The sequence below is a fragment of the Rhinoderma darwinii genome, chromosome 6 (assembly GCF_050947455.1).
Source record: "Rhinoderma darwinii isolate aRhiDar2 chromosome 6, aRhiDar2.hap1, whole genome shotgun sequence".
Classification (NCBI taxonomy): domain Eukaryota; kingdom Metazoa; phylum Chordata; class Amphibia; order Anura; family Rhinodermatidae; genus Rhinoderma; species Rhinoderma darwinii.
In genome coordinates, this window is record NC_134692.1 from 37,281,175 (window position 1) to 37,297,875 (window position 16,701).

At 40.4% G+C, this 16,701-nt stretch overlaps 1 protein-coding gene across 5 annotated transcripts in view; it reads left to right on the forward strand.

Moving 5' to 3' along the window:
• Nucleotides 1-16,701, forward strand: part of OSBPL6 (oxysterol binding protein like 6) — a 169,650-nt gene that overhangs the window by 43,003 nt on the left and 109,946 nt on the right. The gene's annotated exons all lie outside the window — the stretch shown is intronic.

The following is a 16,701-nucleotide window of genomic DNA, read 5'->3' on the forward strand; positions in this document are numbered from 1 at the left end:
AAAAATAAATCCATTTTTTTCCATAAAAAGTGGTTTTATTTAGTAAAAGTGTACACATATGTGGTATGGCCGCGACCGTAATGACTCCATTAATAAAGTTAATATGTAATTTAAACCGCAAAGTGAACACCGTAAAAAAAAAACGCAAAAAACTATGGCGAAAGTGCAATTTTTTTCCATTGCCCCCCAAAAAAGTCATAATAAAAATGAATCAATAAGTCCCATGTACCCCAAAACAGTACCATTCAAAACTACGTCTTGTCCCGCAGAAAACAAGCCCAAAAGATCACTACATTGATGGAAAAATAAAAAAATTACGGCTCTTGGAAAGCGACGATGCAAAAACAAATAATTTTAGTTCAAAAGTGTTTTTATTGTGCAAAAGTCGTAAAACAAAAAAAACCTCTACATATGTGGTATCGCCGTAATCGTACCGACTCATAGAATAAAGGTAACATGTTATTTACGTCGCATAGTGAACGGCGTCAATTTAAAAACGCATAGAACAATGGCGGAATTTCAGTTTTTTTTATAATCCCCCCCCCAAAAAGGTTAATAAAAGTTAATATAAAAATTATATGTACCCAAAAATGGTGCTATTAAAAAGCACAACTAATCCCGCAAAAAACAAGTCCTCATACAGCTATGTAGACGAAAAAATAAAAAGGTTATAGCTCTTTGAATGCGACTATAGAAAAACGAATAAAATAGCTTGGTCATTAAGGCCTAAAATGGGCTGGTCACTAAGGGGTTAACGCAATACTTCCTTATGAAAAAGTGGTATACCACCATAGAGGTTGTCCCCAAAAATTCTCAAAAGTGTGGTATAAGTCCCCATTAGCCCTTTCTTAACCCAGGTCGTTGAGAGCTGGATTTGCATCTTCTCTTGGAGGGCCCCAGTGAGCATGTCCCTAGGATATTTGGAGAACCCCAACACTGTACATAACCCTTGGTTAACTGATTTATAAGACCTAGTTTACACAGTTTTTCGCAGGCAGAAAAAATCTACTCCAAGATTCCTTCAGGAATTTTGAGGTAAATTTTTAGTTGTCAGCGTTTCTGGATGCTTTTTTTTTTTCCGCATTTTTTGACAGCGACTGCTGAATCAAATGTAGAAACTGCAGGCAAAACCCGCTGTCAAAAGCTCAAAACGAGCGTTGTGGTTTTTTTCTGCCTCCCATTGTTCAACGGGAGGTCAGAGGAGGAAACCGCTTGAAGAAAGAGGATGCCACTCTTTTCAGTCTTAAAAAAAAAAAAAGACAATTTTTCAAAACCTTTTCTAGGCTTCGATTGACCAGCACAGTCCCAATGATACAAGTGTGTGGTGCCTAGTTATTCATGAAGCTTCTGTTTGAATATCCACTGGGCAGCTCAAGTCTTTACTGGGTTAAATGGTTGTTTGTACTGTGTCCTTGCAGAGCTGAAGTCTCAGGTTTGCTTCTAACTACGGCAACATCTACTTGGAACTGATATGTTATGCTGTTTGCGTGGATTTTCTCCCACTTCCCAAAACATCTGTGATAAATGAAGTTTTGGGAAACAAAAACTGAAGTATATCATTAGTGGCTGTAACTAATGTAAAGCGCTTAGTAGAAAGAGATCGTAGAGATACATACAAATGACCAGAATTTGCATTTCAGAAATACAGTATGTCAAAGGTGTTTTACACGATTTTGCACTGATGGTCTATTCAATGTTGTTGAACAGGATTAGAAAAACATGGCTGCTTTTTTCCAAAAATAGCAACACACTTGTCCATGGATTGTTTCTGGTATTGCAGCTCATCTACATTGGAGTAAATGGTGGTGAGCTTCAATACCACCACACAAATTCTGGACAGGTGTGGCATTGTTTTTGGAAGAAAGAAGCCATGTTTTTCAAATCCTGTGCAACCCCTGTAAGATTGGCCATCAATCTATGATCGTAGTGGGTCCCACCTCAATCGGCCCTCAATCGGCAGAAAGAAGGGGCAGCGGCAATGTAATTGGCAGCCTGTGGCATAAATAAAATAAAGGAAAGACATGGGATTCAAGGCAGCAGTTTTATTGTACTCTGAGGCACATACCTTGAACAGGTTTTCTTCAAATCTGTTAGGCTAGGTTCACACGACCACATTAACGTCCGTAATGGACGGACGTATTTCGGCCGGAAGTCCCGGACTGAACTCAGTGCAGGGAGCCTGGCTCCTAGCATCATAGTTATGTACGACGCTAGGAGTCCCTGCCTCTCCGTGGAACTACTGTCCCGTACTGAAAACATGATTACAGTACGGGACAGTTGTCCTGCAGAGAGGCAGGGACTCCTAGTGTCGTATATCACTATGATGCTAGGAGCCCGGCTCCCTGCACTGAGTTCGGTCCGGGACTTCCGGCCGAAATACGTCCGTCCATTACGGACGTTAATGTGGTCGTGTGAACCCAGCCTTAAAGTAACTGCTGACCTGTAAAATATGCATAATGCGAGAATACTGTAATTCCAACTTAAAAACGAACTTGTCCTACTGCCCATTTATTTAACTGCTTAACAATAAATTCATTACAAGCTAAATTTTGAGTAGTGGAAGTAATATCTGTTTGTGGTGTTGCATAGTCCACATTGGAGCTGAGGCAATTACTCAAACCTCTACCCAATACAGTAATATTCCGAAGTTTCAGCACCCTCGAAACGTCTGAGGTGACTGATGATTTGTAATTCCCAATTTTTGGACACACACACACACACACACACACACACACACACACACACACTCTCCCCCCCCCCCAAAGTCAAGATAAGGATTGCTACATCTGTTCATGTATTTATATTATGGTTTGTACAGATGTTTCACTCTTTATTTTGACTCTTAACGTATTAAATACACGGTGGCAAGAAACTTTAACTTTAAATTTTTTTTCATTACTTTTCAATGACTTTTGTTGTGTGATATCACGCTGCCGCAACTTATCAGTCAAGATAAACTGTGCTACATCTGTACCTTGAGACCCACTGGAATTCTCGGCAGTTATGACCGTCTTATTGCCCACTGCCGGTGAAGAATCTGTCTGGCATTGCCAAACAATCCAGTAATTAATCATGAGGCTATATTTGTTGCTTGACAGATTGATAGGTTTTCCGGACTGTTGGTTTACCAGGTTAATGGAATAATTGTTACATACTTTACTGAAATTGCCTAAAACAATCAAATGCTACATCTATTAACAATTTTCATCCAAAAACTAATAACAAAAGAAACAACTAAAAAGAAAAGTTTGTTCTGAAGTGCCAAATATCGTAATTGTGCAGCAGTGCAAAGCCAGAAATATATATATATATATATATATATATATATATATATATATATATATACACACAGCGCTAATTGTAGTGTAAGTACCTGGAATATTAGAATGCCGCAGAAGTCAAGTGCCAGTTAGGGGTTTTGACTATAGTGCCATGTACTATTATGTTATTGGTGTACCAAGGGGGCCCAAGAACCACATATGCCCCCAAGCTCCTGGCTGGTGTAAGGCATTAACAAATGATTCAGTGGCACCTTTTAGGGTATGTTCACACGTAGTTTTTTGCCAAGGAGAATAAAAATCTGCTTTAAAACTTCTTCAGGATTTTCGAGGCAGATTTTGAAATGCAAGCGGTTTTTTTAACTTTTTTATTTTTTATTTTATTTTTTCATTAAGCAAATGCAAAACCGTGTCAAACTCTACAAACGAACAGCGCAGTTTTTTTCTGCCTCCAATCGATTTCAATTAAACCGTTCCGAGAGAAGGCATGACACGTTTTTTAACTTTTTTTTTTTTTCTGTGAGCTGTCAAAAATCGCCGGGGGAAAAAAAAACACCCCTACCTCCCATTGAAATTGGCGCATTTTGTGGAGCTGATGGCCGTGCTAAAATTATATATATAATTTATATATATATACTGATAGCGGTGTTGCGATCAGTGTGTGAAGAGTGGGAGAAGAGGGTTGCATTGACAATCCAACACAATGGGCAGCACTTTGAACACATTTTATAAGTGGTCAGAAACGTGTAAATAACTCATGAAAGAATAAAGTAACGTTAAAACCAAGCACACCATTGTTTTTCTTGTGAAATTCTCGATAAGTTTGATGTCACATGACCCTCTTCCCATTGAAAAAACTAAAGTTGGATACAAAATGGCCGCCATGGTCAACACCCAGCTTGAAAAGTTTCCCCCCTCCCATATACTAATGTGCCACAAACAGGAAGTTAATATCACCAACCATTCCCATTTTATTTAGGTGTATCCATATAAATGGCCCACCCTGTATATATAATTATTTTTTTTTATCTTATATATTTATTTTTTTTACTATTATTCTACCCTGGGATCAATAAACATGTAAAGAGGCTGATGTATCAATAGTGCCAATTTATATAATTTTTCCCGCTTGCAGTGTTTATAGATTTGGCACAATAGTAACTGATTAAAATATTTACAGCCTGTTTTTCAGGTCTGACCTCTAATAGGTGTGTATCATTTTTTTTTTTTTTTTTTTTTATTGTGCATTAAAAAATGTATCGCATCAGGTGCAATGGGATAGACACAACCCATTCATTAAACTGAATTGAAATATGTCAGATCTGTCATCAGTTGTTCAATAACATGACCTCCTTTATTAAACATGTCACATCCAGGGAAGGCTTGTCACCAATCTAATCATTCTCTTTCATATTTGGCTGCTGATTCTAAGAATGTAAGCCAAGTCATATTGTGTCTGTTTTTTGTAGTAGTATTTAGTAAATTTCAGGAAAATGTGGATGGGCACATGCCAAGCAACGTTGCATGACCATATTATCCAATAGATCAATATACATACATATACGCGCACACACTATCCAGCAGCACTAGCGGCATGTGGGTGCAAACCCTGGGGAACCGACCAATGTCCCGTATATATAGAAACAAAAATAATCAGCCAACACTCCGTAGAATTTCAAGCCTTGAGAAAGGCTCCGGAGATAGGAGCTGAAACGTTGCACTAGGGCAATAAAGTACCCCACTTTGTTTCACTGAAATTCTACGGAGTGCTGCCTGATTATTTTTGAATATATACTATAGATGGATATAGAAGGTAGAAAAAAGCAGCACTTAAAAGGTACAGAGTAAATGGTGCTATGCGTACTTTACCTTCATCCACACAGTCCTTTAGATAGAGCAACAAAGAAATGATCGCAGCACTCCAGAAGTAGTTGCAAAAACGAAAGTGTTTTATTTAACCCATGAAAAGATTGCAACGTTTCAGTCCTCTCAGCAGGACCTTTCTCACACAGAGATAGATAGATAGATAGATAGATAGATAGATAGATAGATAGATAGATATAGATATATATATATATAGTGTGTATATAATCTCAATCAATGACTGGACAGCATTTTCTTAAGCTTCCTGCACTATTTGAACTTTTGAGATACAGCTTCTTTGTATCCTGTATACAGAGCAGCTGTGTCGTGCGCTGTAACTTGTATCCGTCAGGTTCGCAGGTTCAATGACAGCGGGTCTCGCATGTCTCTGACACGCAGGTTTGAGCTATCGATCACATCTAATTTAATAACTTGTGTTGTGCTAGATTACAGGTGGATCCTGCCTGTCAGAGGCACGGAGGACCCGCTTTCACTGAACCCGTAGGGGCCGCTGACCTGACAGATTCAGGCCTTAAAGAGGCTCTGTCACCAGATTTTGCAACCCCTATCTGCTATTGCAGCAGATAGGCGCTGCAATGTAGATTACAGTAACGTTTTTATTTTAAAAAAACGAGCATTTTTGGCCAAGTTATGACCATTTTTGTAGTTATGCAAATGAGGCTTGCAAAAGTCCAAGTGGGTGTGTTTAAAAGTAAAAGTCCAAGTGGGTGTGTATTATGTGCGTACATCGGGGCGTTTTTAATACTTTCACTAGCTGGGCGCTCTGATGAGAAGTAACATCCTCTTCTCTTCAGAACGCCCAGCTTGTGACAGTGCAGATCTGTGACGTCACTCACAGGTTCTGCATCGTGACGGCCACATCGGCACCAGAGACTACAGTTGATTCTGCAGCAGCATCAGCGTTTACAGGTAAGTCGATCTTACCTGCAAACGCTGATGTTGCTGCAGAATCAACTGTAGCCTCTGCTGCCGATGTGGCCGTCACGATGCAGGACCTGTGAGTGACGTCACAGATCTGCACTGTCACAAGCTGGGCGTTCTGAAGAGAAGAGGATGTTACTTCTCTTCACAGCGCCCAGCTAGTAAAAGTATTAAAAACGCCCCGATGTACGCACATAATACACGCCCACTTGGACTTTTACTTTTAAACACACCCACTTGGACTTTTGCAAGCCTCATTTGCATAATTACAAAAATGGTCATAACTTGGCCAAAAATGCTCGTTTTTTAAAAATAAAAACGTTACTGTAATCTACATTGCAGCGCCTATCTGCTGCAATAGCAGATAGGGGTTGCAAAATCTGGTGACAGAGCCTCTTTAAGCACACGATACAGCGGCTCTGATACAGGATACAACGCAGTTGTATCTCAAAAAGTTATTTTTTTTAAATAAAATGTATTTTAAAAGTTCCGCTAATACATGTTTTTATTAAAAAAACAAAAAACATTTGGGCAGCTGAATGTCTGGTACCTGGCAGTCAGTGGCTGCTGGGGAACCTTAAGAGAAGACAGAAGCAGCTTTCACTGGTTTTGTCTTCTCTGGTCGCATCTACACAGCTCAATGAGCGCTGTGTATAGAATAGAGGCAGTGGCAGCCATTATGTTTAATCACTCAGTGCTTATTGAGTCTACAATGGAGAGGTTGAATGGTTCTCCCTACACACTGCGCTCGACAGGTACAATTTTCTAGATATATCACAAACTGTGATTGGCAGTTTCATTTATTTTTTATGTCAAGTCCCCCCGGTGCTGTTAGATCAGAATGATTTCAAATTATGGGTGATCGTTTGGTAACATAAGCAGCGTGCTGCCACACATTTGAAACTACCTATTTTATTGCTGACTAAAAATAGTTGTTTGGATGGTTTGTCCTTTACTTTCCTGTGCCTGGATCGACTTGGAGCCAGAATGTTCTTTAAGGTTGGGGCTCTCCTATATGTTACTAGAGGTTTCGGAGGAAGAATTGATTTTAAGCATGGGTCATGTTCTAAGGCATGCCAGTGTTTACACAGGCTTTCTTTCGGTTTTTTTTGTGTGCTGAATTGTAAGGGTATGTTCACACGGCTTATTTTCGGCCGTTTTTCGGGTCGTAAATAGCCAAAAAAATCACCAAAAAATCGAAAGCAGAACGCCTCCAAACACCTGCCCATTGATTTAAATGTGAAAAACTCGGTTCTGTTCTGACGGGCCGTTTTTTTACGCGCCCGTTTTTGGAACCGTTTTTCATTGACTAGAAAAACAGCTCTAAAAACGGCCATAAAAAATGCCACAAAAAACGCGACTTTGAATAAAAAACAGCTGAAAATCAGGTGCGGTTTTCCCTTGAAAACAGCTCCGTATTTTCAAGACTTTTTTAATTTTGTGTGCACATACCCTAAGTGGTAAAATGAAACGCCATGATAAGCCATGACTAAGGACCCAGCAGGGGTCTGAAACGCGTAGGCTACCGCCTATTTTCTCATCACTCTCTGAACTTTGGACATTACCTGCCCGTCACTATTATTTTTCTGTTCATTGTTTTTAGTAAAGTAATATTAAAACTTGGAAGAAGTTTCCCGTTTTTAAACAGATTCACTACTCTCAGCGCTGGTTCCAACTTTCTTTTTCTGGTAGAATGAAAGTTAGTGTGGTACAACATGGTTGCGATATATTCCACATCATTCAAACTTAAAGAGGCTCTGTCACCAGATTATAAGCGCCCTATCTCCTACATAATGTGATCGGCGCTGTAATGTAGATAACAGCAGTGGTTTTTATTTTGAAAAACGATCATTTTTGAACAAGTTATGAATTTTAGATTTATGCTAATTTAGTTTCTTAATGACCAACTGGGCGTGTTTTTACTTTTTGACCAAGTGGGCATTGTGAAGAGAAGTGTATGACGCTGACCAATCAGTGACCAATCAGCGTCATACACTTCTCATTGTTCCAGCCCATTGTTCCAGTGTGATTGTGCAGTGAAAGAAGCTGGGCTGGAACAATGAGAAGTGTATGACGCTGATTAGTCACTAACTGGTCAGCGTCATACACTCTGTACAACGCCCAGTTGGTAAAAATAAAAACACGCCCAGTTGTCTATTAAGAAACTCATTAGCATAAACCTAAAATTGCTCATAACTTGCTAAAAAATTATCGTTTTTCAAAATAAAAACCACTGCTGTTATCTACATTCCAGCGCCGATCAGATTATGTAGGAGATAGGGCACTTATAATCTGGTGACAGAGCCTCTTTAACAGAATTTAAGAGATTTTTACTTTAAGACGAGAATGGTAGAGCGTCAAGTGGGAAATCTCTGTGAACATTCTGCATTGTACAAAATGGATTTTCAGTTCTGCGTCCAGGGGCTTTGGGTATAAACACTTGATCTAACACAATCATTTTGAAAACAAAGTCTCTTGCATTTCTTGTATTTGTAACATGAGTAATCCAGATTTGGATTTATTTCCTGCTCAAGGCTTGGCTATAACAGAAATGCAGTAAATAAACGTTCTTTCTTCCGATATATACACTGTATAACAACTTTGCCTATTACTCTTGCCGTTTTTTGTTTCAGAATGTAAATATTAAAGCCTCTGAGACAATTTTGTGCCAACAGTAAAGAGCGAACGTTAAATTTATGTAGAACGATCCGTAAATAGTTCCACACAGTGCTATAAAGTGTTTATGAAGGCACAATTCAACTTTACTTAACTGAGATGTTTAGAATTCATTTCGACACAGGCAAGGCACTGTGTGAAATTTATTTTTGTGCTTTCAAACTCCTTATATTGCACTGGCACGGAGAGATTGATCCCATAATATTTCCTAGACATAGGTACTTGATATTGGGAGCTATTCCAAAGTTTTAAATTAAGGCCTTTTTTGGACTCAAAACCTTGAACGCCTTGGCCATACCTCCCAACATTCAAGTATAGCAAAGATGGACAACCGATGCGGCGCACGTAGCGTGGCAAATGGTTTCCTTTTAAGCCACGCCTCTAATTCCACCAAGTCCCCGCCCATACACCCGATTCAGCCCACACAGAATCATTCTCCCATAGTGCCTCCCACTCAGTATAATGCCAAGTAGCTACACAGACACACACACAGACACACACACACACACACACACACAGACAGACACACACTATAATAACCCCTAGCTGCCACCATACAGTATAAAGCCAACACAAATGCCCCCATGCAGTATAATGCCCACACAGATGCCCCCATGTAGTATAATGCCCCCTTAGCTGCCTCTAGTACCAGTGCCCACATAGATAATGCCCACGTAGATAGTGCCACAATGCCCATGTGGATAGTGCCCCACCCCCCTTGAAGATGGCGTCTTTGGGACTCCCTCTAGGAACGGAATCCCCAGCCAGAGCATTGACCATGCTGTGACCGGGGATTCCGCTCCAGACAGTGACGTCAAGGGCTGACTGTTCCCTGCTTCAGCATGAAGTTCAACTTTATCTGCGTCCTGGGGACACGGATACAATTGAGACCGGGACATAACCCCAGCCGCGACAGCGGGACACCACCCGGGATCCGTTCTTTGTTAATGCTATGTTACTATAATCTACTAATTTTATTTGAAGGTGTTCCTCAGGAGTTAAGAATAGATCTAATTCCTTGCTGGAACTTTGTAATGCGCTTTCCTTGTCAATGTGTTGCAAAGAGGAATTGCCTTTCCCCAGGCTGGAGCCTGATTGCTTCCTAGCTCCTCCCCTCACATGATATCCCAGCCAGTAGGGCTTATGTATATGCATGGCAAAAATCATGGCCTAACTTAACCTCTTATATATTGTCCTTTAAAGGGGACCTGCAGTCAAGTGCCCCCAGGCTTAAGCACCCTGGGGGCTTCCATACATTTCAATTTAAGGGAATTACACTGGCTATCTTTTGTTGCATACTCACATATTCTTATTTGGTATGACAATGTAAACACCCTCCATGTATGTGGATAATTTCACTATTATTATAATGAGACTTTTTCTCCATCGCTTCAAAGTGAATGTCCACCTTTCAACATTGTCGTTTTCAGGTAAAACAAATTCTGTGTTGATTTTTTTTTTTCTTCATACATTCAGACTTTCTTTTTTTTATACAGAGCCTGAAATTCCCTGCATTGACATAGCATTTAAAACAGGGCTCTTCAGCTGTTGTGAAATTACAACTCCCAGCATGCCCTAGCAGCCGCAGTCAGTGTGTGCTGGGAATTGTAGTTTTACAACAGCTGGAGAGCCACAGGTTGGAGATCACATTCTAGCTGCCTGCAGCCACCAATAGAGGGAGCATACTGCATACTGATTTATAACCGCATGCAGTGATCCTAAGTTCCCATAAGTTCATGTTGGCAGCATAATTATTCATTTTGATGAGCCGTGTAGTACATCAGATCTAGGTACAGAAAAGCAGTACATTTCTAATTACGAAGTCTGAATCTTGCTTAGCGTTGACATTTAAGTGTAAAGTCTGTGTGGGTGTCTAGCATCTTCACAGATGTGACTGCTCTTTTCAGACACTTATTTTGCTTTATTTGTAATCTTATAAAATGTCTATTGGTTGTATTTGATTTGACCAGTTCAAGTAAAGAAATATTAGCTTATCTTTTTTTGACAAGCTCTTTCCTCCAATTTACTTGCTGAACTGATGATAGCCGCTTCAGGGTTTTTTCCATCAACAAATCCACTGCACTTGACTGCAATTGTTTTACCCGCAATTTATAGTACTTCTCACTAGGCATAAAGCGAAGCAACTTAATTACTATAGAATTTAATGTTATGCTTAATGATATCTTAACTGTACATCCAAACTGTGGGATAAGGCCGGGTTCCCACGGGCAGGACACGCTGTGTAAAAACTGTGCAGTGTATCCGACCTGGAACCTGCAGCACCGTCCGTCCGAAAAACTGCACCACATTGTGGTGCGTTTTTTTTTTTAAACTGAATTTCCGCTGCAGTAATCATTGCCGTTCATACATACCCCCTCCCTCTTCTCTTCGCGTAGTCCAGCCTCCTAGGATGGCATTGCAGGCCATGTGACCCTGTGATTGGCTGCAGCCGTCACATGGGATGAAAACGTCATCCTAGGAGGCTGGACTGCAGGAAGAAGGAGAGCGTTCTGGGTAAGTATGATTTTTGTTTTTCCCGGGTCGCGATTTTTGCGCCATAGTCGCGATTCTGCTGCAAAAGTCGCAACACTTGGCTTTGTGTCGTGGGTTTTGCATCCCAATCAATTCAATGGGGAAAACCCGCAACAGAAAAACAACAAAAACGCAGCATAAAGTAACATGCTGCAGAATTAAATTACGCACCGCAGGTCAATTTATTAACGTTTACACTGCATTTTTTTCCGCAGCGTGGGCATGAGATTCTCTAAATCTCATACACTTTGCTGCTACTGTAAATGCTGCGTAATGTCCATGAAGAATTCCATTTAGGAAATTCTGCTGCGTTTACACTACGTGGGAACCCGGCCTAACAGAGGACTACTGATACTTACTGCTCCTTTTAGTATTTATTAATCTGAGATTTTTAATATTCGATCTATTTATCGATAGATATGTTTCACGTTCATGTTGTATAATGTAATTATACAACAAGCAATTGTGTAATTGTTTTTTTTGTTGTTTTTTTTAACTTGGTGTATCTTTATACTGTAAAATATTTTAGAGGCTGAAATATATAGTCTTTGTAATATTATGCTGCTACCCAAGGGGGCTGATATTGGAATTAAAAATAAAGTGAACCTTTGACTCCAAACATAATATTAAGTAGCTCTGCCACAAAAGAGTTAAACCTCACATAATTAAAAGGACATTTTACATTTCTAAAATTTAAAACCAGCCCAGAATATAAATTGGTTGAAGAACCAGGTCCCAATTAATTTAAGAGTGAAAGGTTTTCTGTTCTAGGTGATGAATTCCAGCCCGTAGACTACAGATGTCTGTGCAGTGTTGTCCTAGTGTAATTAGGATTCATGTAATATGTATAGACCAGATACTTTGGCATCTCCCTGTAATATTATTTTTTATTCTACTGCATAATTCTTAAGTGGCTATTATACATGTCATGTAAAGAAACAGTCTCCCTACTGGGATTTCCGGCACTGTGTGCAGAAGGACAAAAATTAGCTGAATTTTATCATAATATTCGAATGGAAGGTATGGTGAAAAACTAAAAATTTCTATGTCTACTATATTCATATATAGATGCAGAAACCGCTAAACTTGCTCGCCTTGTCTGTTTCTGTCACTCTCTATAGACCTTTGCAGAAACGCCAACCATCTCCTCCCAATTTGGCCCTGCTTTAGGCACAGCGAAAATAACATAGAGTTTGCAATATATAATGAGATCTGCTCTGCTGTCCCTGCCTAAGGCCTCATGCACACGACTGTAAAAACACCCGTTATTACGGGTCATAATTACGACCCGAAATAACGGGCCCATAGACTTCTGTTGGCCAAGGGTACCTTCCCGTTTTCTCACGGGAAGGTGCCCGTGCCGTTGAAAAAGATAGAACATGTTCTATTTTTTTCTTTTACGGGCCGTTCTACTATACTTTATAATGGGAGCACGGCTCGGAATAACGGCCGGCTGCCCGTGGCCGGCCGTGCCCGGCCATGCTCGTAATTACGAGTTGTAATTACGAGCACGGTCGTGTGCATGGGGCCTTACTCTTTATTGTAAAAATATGGGCCCTATACGTATATGTGATTACAGTAAAGTGCTTGTCAGGTTAGGCTATGGCTGGGCGATTTTGGCAAAAAAATAAAACTAGATTTTTTTTCTTCAACCCTATGGCCGATTTTCGATTTTGAATCTCTATTTTTTTGTTACTGTGAAATAAACTGCAAAAAATACCAGTAGATAATTTAATAAATTATTTTCTTTATATAAATACATTTTTAACATATATTACTATAAAAATAGTACAAAACTTCACAACTTTTAACCTCTGCAATTACTATTTTAGCAGAAATACAATTGGAAGAATGTATATCTAATTGATTAGAATTTCTGTGTTCCCCAGCAGGGAACCAGTTAACAGAATCTATAATCCATTATGAACTGCATGCACTAAAATCCCTCTCTGCCCGACGCCACCTCAGCTGGCCTCCGACATTGCAGACGAGAGCAGTCTAAATTGCAGCAGGTCGTTTGTCATCCATTTTCCATCTGTTTTTCATGGCCATTAAAAAACCGATGGATTTAGTTTGTCAGGTTTTGTTTTTTGTCCCAACCCCCTGAAAACACCACAGTGCCCATGTAGATAGTGCTGCAATGTCCCTTTAAATAGTGCCACAGTGCCCACTGTAGATAGTGCCACTGTACCCACTGTAGATAGTGCCTGCATAGTGCCACAGTGCCCACTGTAGATAGTGCCACAGTGCCATATATGGACAGTGATGTAAGGGGCACCCTCTAAGAGCGGAATCTCCTGCCAGAGCGTCGGCAATGCTCTGGCCGGGGATTATGCTTCAGGAGTAGCTCTTGACGTCACTGTCCATATATGGACTGTGACGTCAAGGGCTTTCCCAAGACAGAAATCCCCGGCCAGAGATCTTGTTATGCTCTGGCTGAGGACTCCGCTTTTATAGGGAGCCCCTGAAGTCACTGTCCATATATGGATCGTGACGACAGGCTCCTGCTGGAGTGGAATCCCTGGCCAGAGTTTGCCGACGCTGTGGCAGGGGTTTCCGCTCTTACAGGGAGCCCCTGATGTCACTGTCCATATATGGACAGAGACTTCATGGACTCCCTCTAGGTCCGGAATCCTCGGCCAAAGCTTCGGCAACACTCTGGCCGGCGATTCCATTCCTAAAGGGAGCTACAGTCGTGCTATCTACAGGGGGTGGTGGTGCTATCTTCAGTCGGGTGTGGCACTATACTAGGAATCCCTGTTTCCCCATGGAACTGCTGTTCCATACTGTATCATTTTGTTCAATACAGAATAGCAGTTCCATGAGGATGCAGGGACTCCTAACACCATACATGACTGATGCCAGGAGTCCCATTCACATGTACCATTGTCAGGCCAAGAAATTTGACCGACACCCGGACCGTTTTTAACGGCCCGATCACAGTCGCGTGAAACGGTAGAGGCAGAGGCGGGACAGTAGAGGGAGCAGATGAGGCGATGGGGCGCAGCTTCTCAGACGTGGCAGACCAGGCAGGTGACGAGGTGCTGAGGCAAAGCTTTCTCCTGCAGCACGGCGCATTAAAAAACAGAATAGTCAGAGGCCTTGAGGGCGAATTAATCGAATGATTTTGATCGCTCAGCCCTGGGTCAGGCTATTTATTCCATTCTTTAATTAATCTCTGTTATCTTTAGTGGAAAAAATAACAAAGCTGCTGTGAACCAATAAAATAAACTTTCGGATAGCACAGGAGGATACAAGAGATTAATGACAACTGGACACCGTATTGTTTGGTTGTTGAAAAACAAAATAAGGGTCACAAATGTTATAAAATTACACTACTAATCTCTTCAATCCCCCACCGATCCAGCAAAACTGCTCCAGTGGTCCCCTGCCAGTCTTTGTTTGCAAGCTGCCAGCCATATCTGCACATGACTAGTGCAGTCAATTAGTGGCCTCAGTGGTCACATGCCGTACTTGCTTGCATCATCCAGGGGTGATCGTACTGGACGTGACTGCTGCAGCGGTAATGTGCAGCTACAGTACTTCATTGCTGGAAGCTTGTAAATAAGGACCATTGCTGTATTGGCAGTGGATTGAACAGGTGAGTAGTGTTTCTTTTGTTGTTTTTTTAACATTTGCAGCTTTTTTTTTTTGGGTCCAGAGGCCATTTGCAATGTGGAAAGTCGCAAAAAGTTATTGCCATGTTTAATGAAGGTTAGAGCAATTGGATTGGAGCAAGTATGTGAAGGTTGATCATAATGAGAATGTTAATTTAGCTCCAAAAGCATGATCATTTTTGGCTTGTGTTAAAAATGTGCAACAGATTAATGCTACTACTGGACTCACACTTTGCAGATTTTGCACATATTGTTTTAAGCCAAAACCAGGAACGGAACCTAAACAGAAGACCTTTTATAAAGATCATCTGCTCTCCTGGATCCAATCTGGATTTGGCTTAAAAATGCATGAAGAATCTGCAGCAAATCTGCACTGTGGGAACAAGGCCTTAGAAGTCTGTTGCTTAATTCTAAAGCAGTGCTGCAGTGCATAGGATAATCTTGCCATACTTGAAAAGCTTTACACCTCCTTACCTGAAGAATGTATGCATGACTAGTCAAGTAGTACTGGCTAATTTTCTGTTTATATCCATTTATCTCTGTGATTAAATGCATAAAATAATAACTACTACCAAAAAAAAAACCATTTGACCATTTATATGATTTATTTGTCATTTTTTTTTTCTTTGTTTTTATAAAGGAGATGGCAGTAAGAAAATAGATACACTGCATTAATAGACATACATCAATTTCTGTCTTTCATTTCAATAAGTAACCATTCTTTTTAATGCACAATCTTTTAGTTGTGTAACATTTATTAGCTGTTCCTGTTTTATAGGCATAGTTGTTTTTCTCTGTTTAATCTTGTTGTTACTGAGCATGAAGCAGTCGGTATTCCTGGCATGACTTGAAGTCCAATGCCCGCTATTTAATCCATCTGCCTGTGTTTCTGCGTAGATGACCTAAATGTCCCAAAGGAGCACTATTTGTGCTGGCAATTGCATATCCACAATTAAGGTGCTTCGTTCTTGAGCAGGGGCCTGGGGATACAAGCTTGAGAGATGAAAAGATCTTTTCTTTGGATAGAAGTTAAGTAAATGGAAGCTTCACTTTTATAGGAAATCACAGAACAAACAACGAAGCAGACATGACTCTAGCTGTTCATGTTTTTTTTTTTTTAGAATTTGATATTTTTACTTACATTATTTGTAGCTTACATTACTTTGATGTTAATAAAATAGTTTAAAGGGATTTTCCCACGAACTAAAATCCAGTTAAATGTGTCCATAAATAGCATTTACACATTTGTTCAATTACATGTTATTTTCTAAAATGTACTGTTATAAAGATATATTATTACCATGCCTCCGTCAACTCTGTTGTGTTACTGGTTGCCCTTGGATCCAACCATAACCAATTCCGCTGGCTGTGGTAGGGAAAAAGACACATCCCGACCATAGTATGGCTTTGTGGTCGCTTTCAATGTTCTCATGAAGGCGCTTTATTTCGTTTGCACTCGGGAACTTCCGATTATTCCCGAGTGCTTGGTTTGATTACAAGCCTGTAGTTGCTACTGCGCATGCTCAGCAGTAGCACTGTCCGAATCCACACCTGCACTCCCTTCATTTTACTGTGCTATCCTGTGATTGGACCAAGGATCAAGCTTTTATTGCGCACGTAAGATGATCACAAATGCTCAAGGGATTTACCAACATGTTGCAAATCCTTGATCAACTAATCCTCCCCTTTTCTCATTGAAAAGGGAAAGATTGGACCCCAGATGCGTAGCCATTGCAGTGGAGCAGGGACAGACTGATTTGATCTTGGCATTAAAGGTTGTGATCCTACAAAAC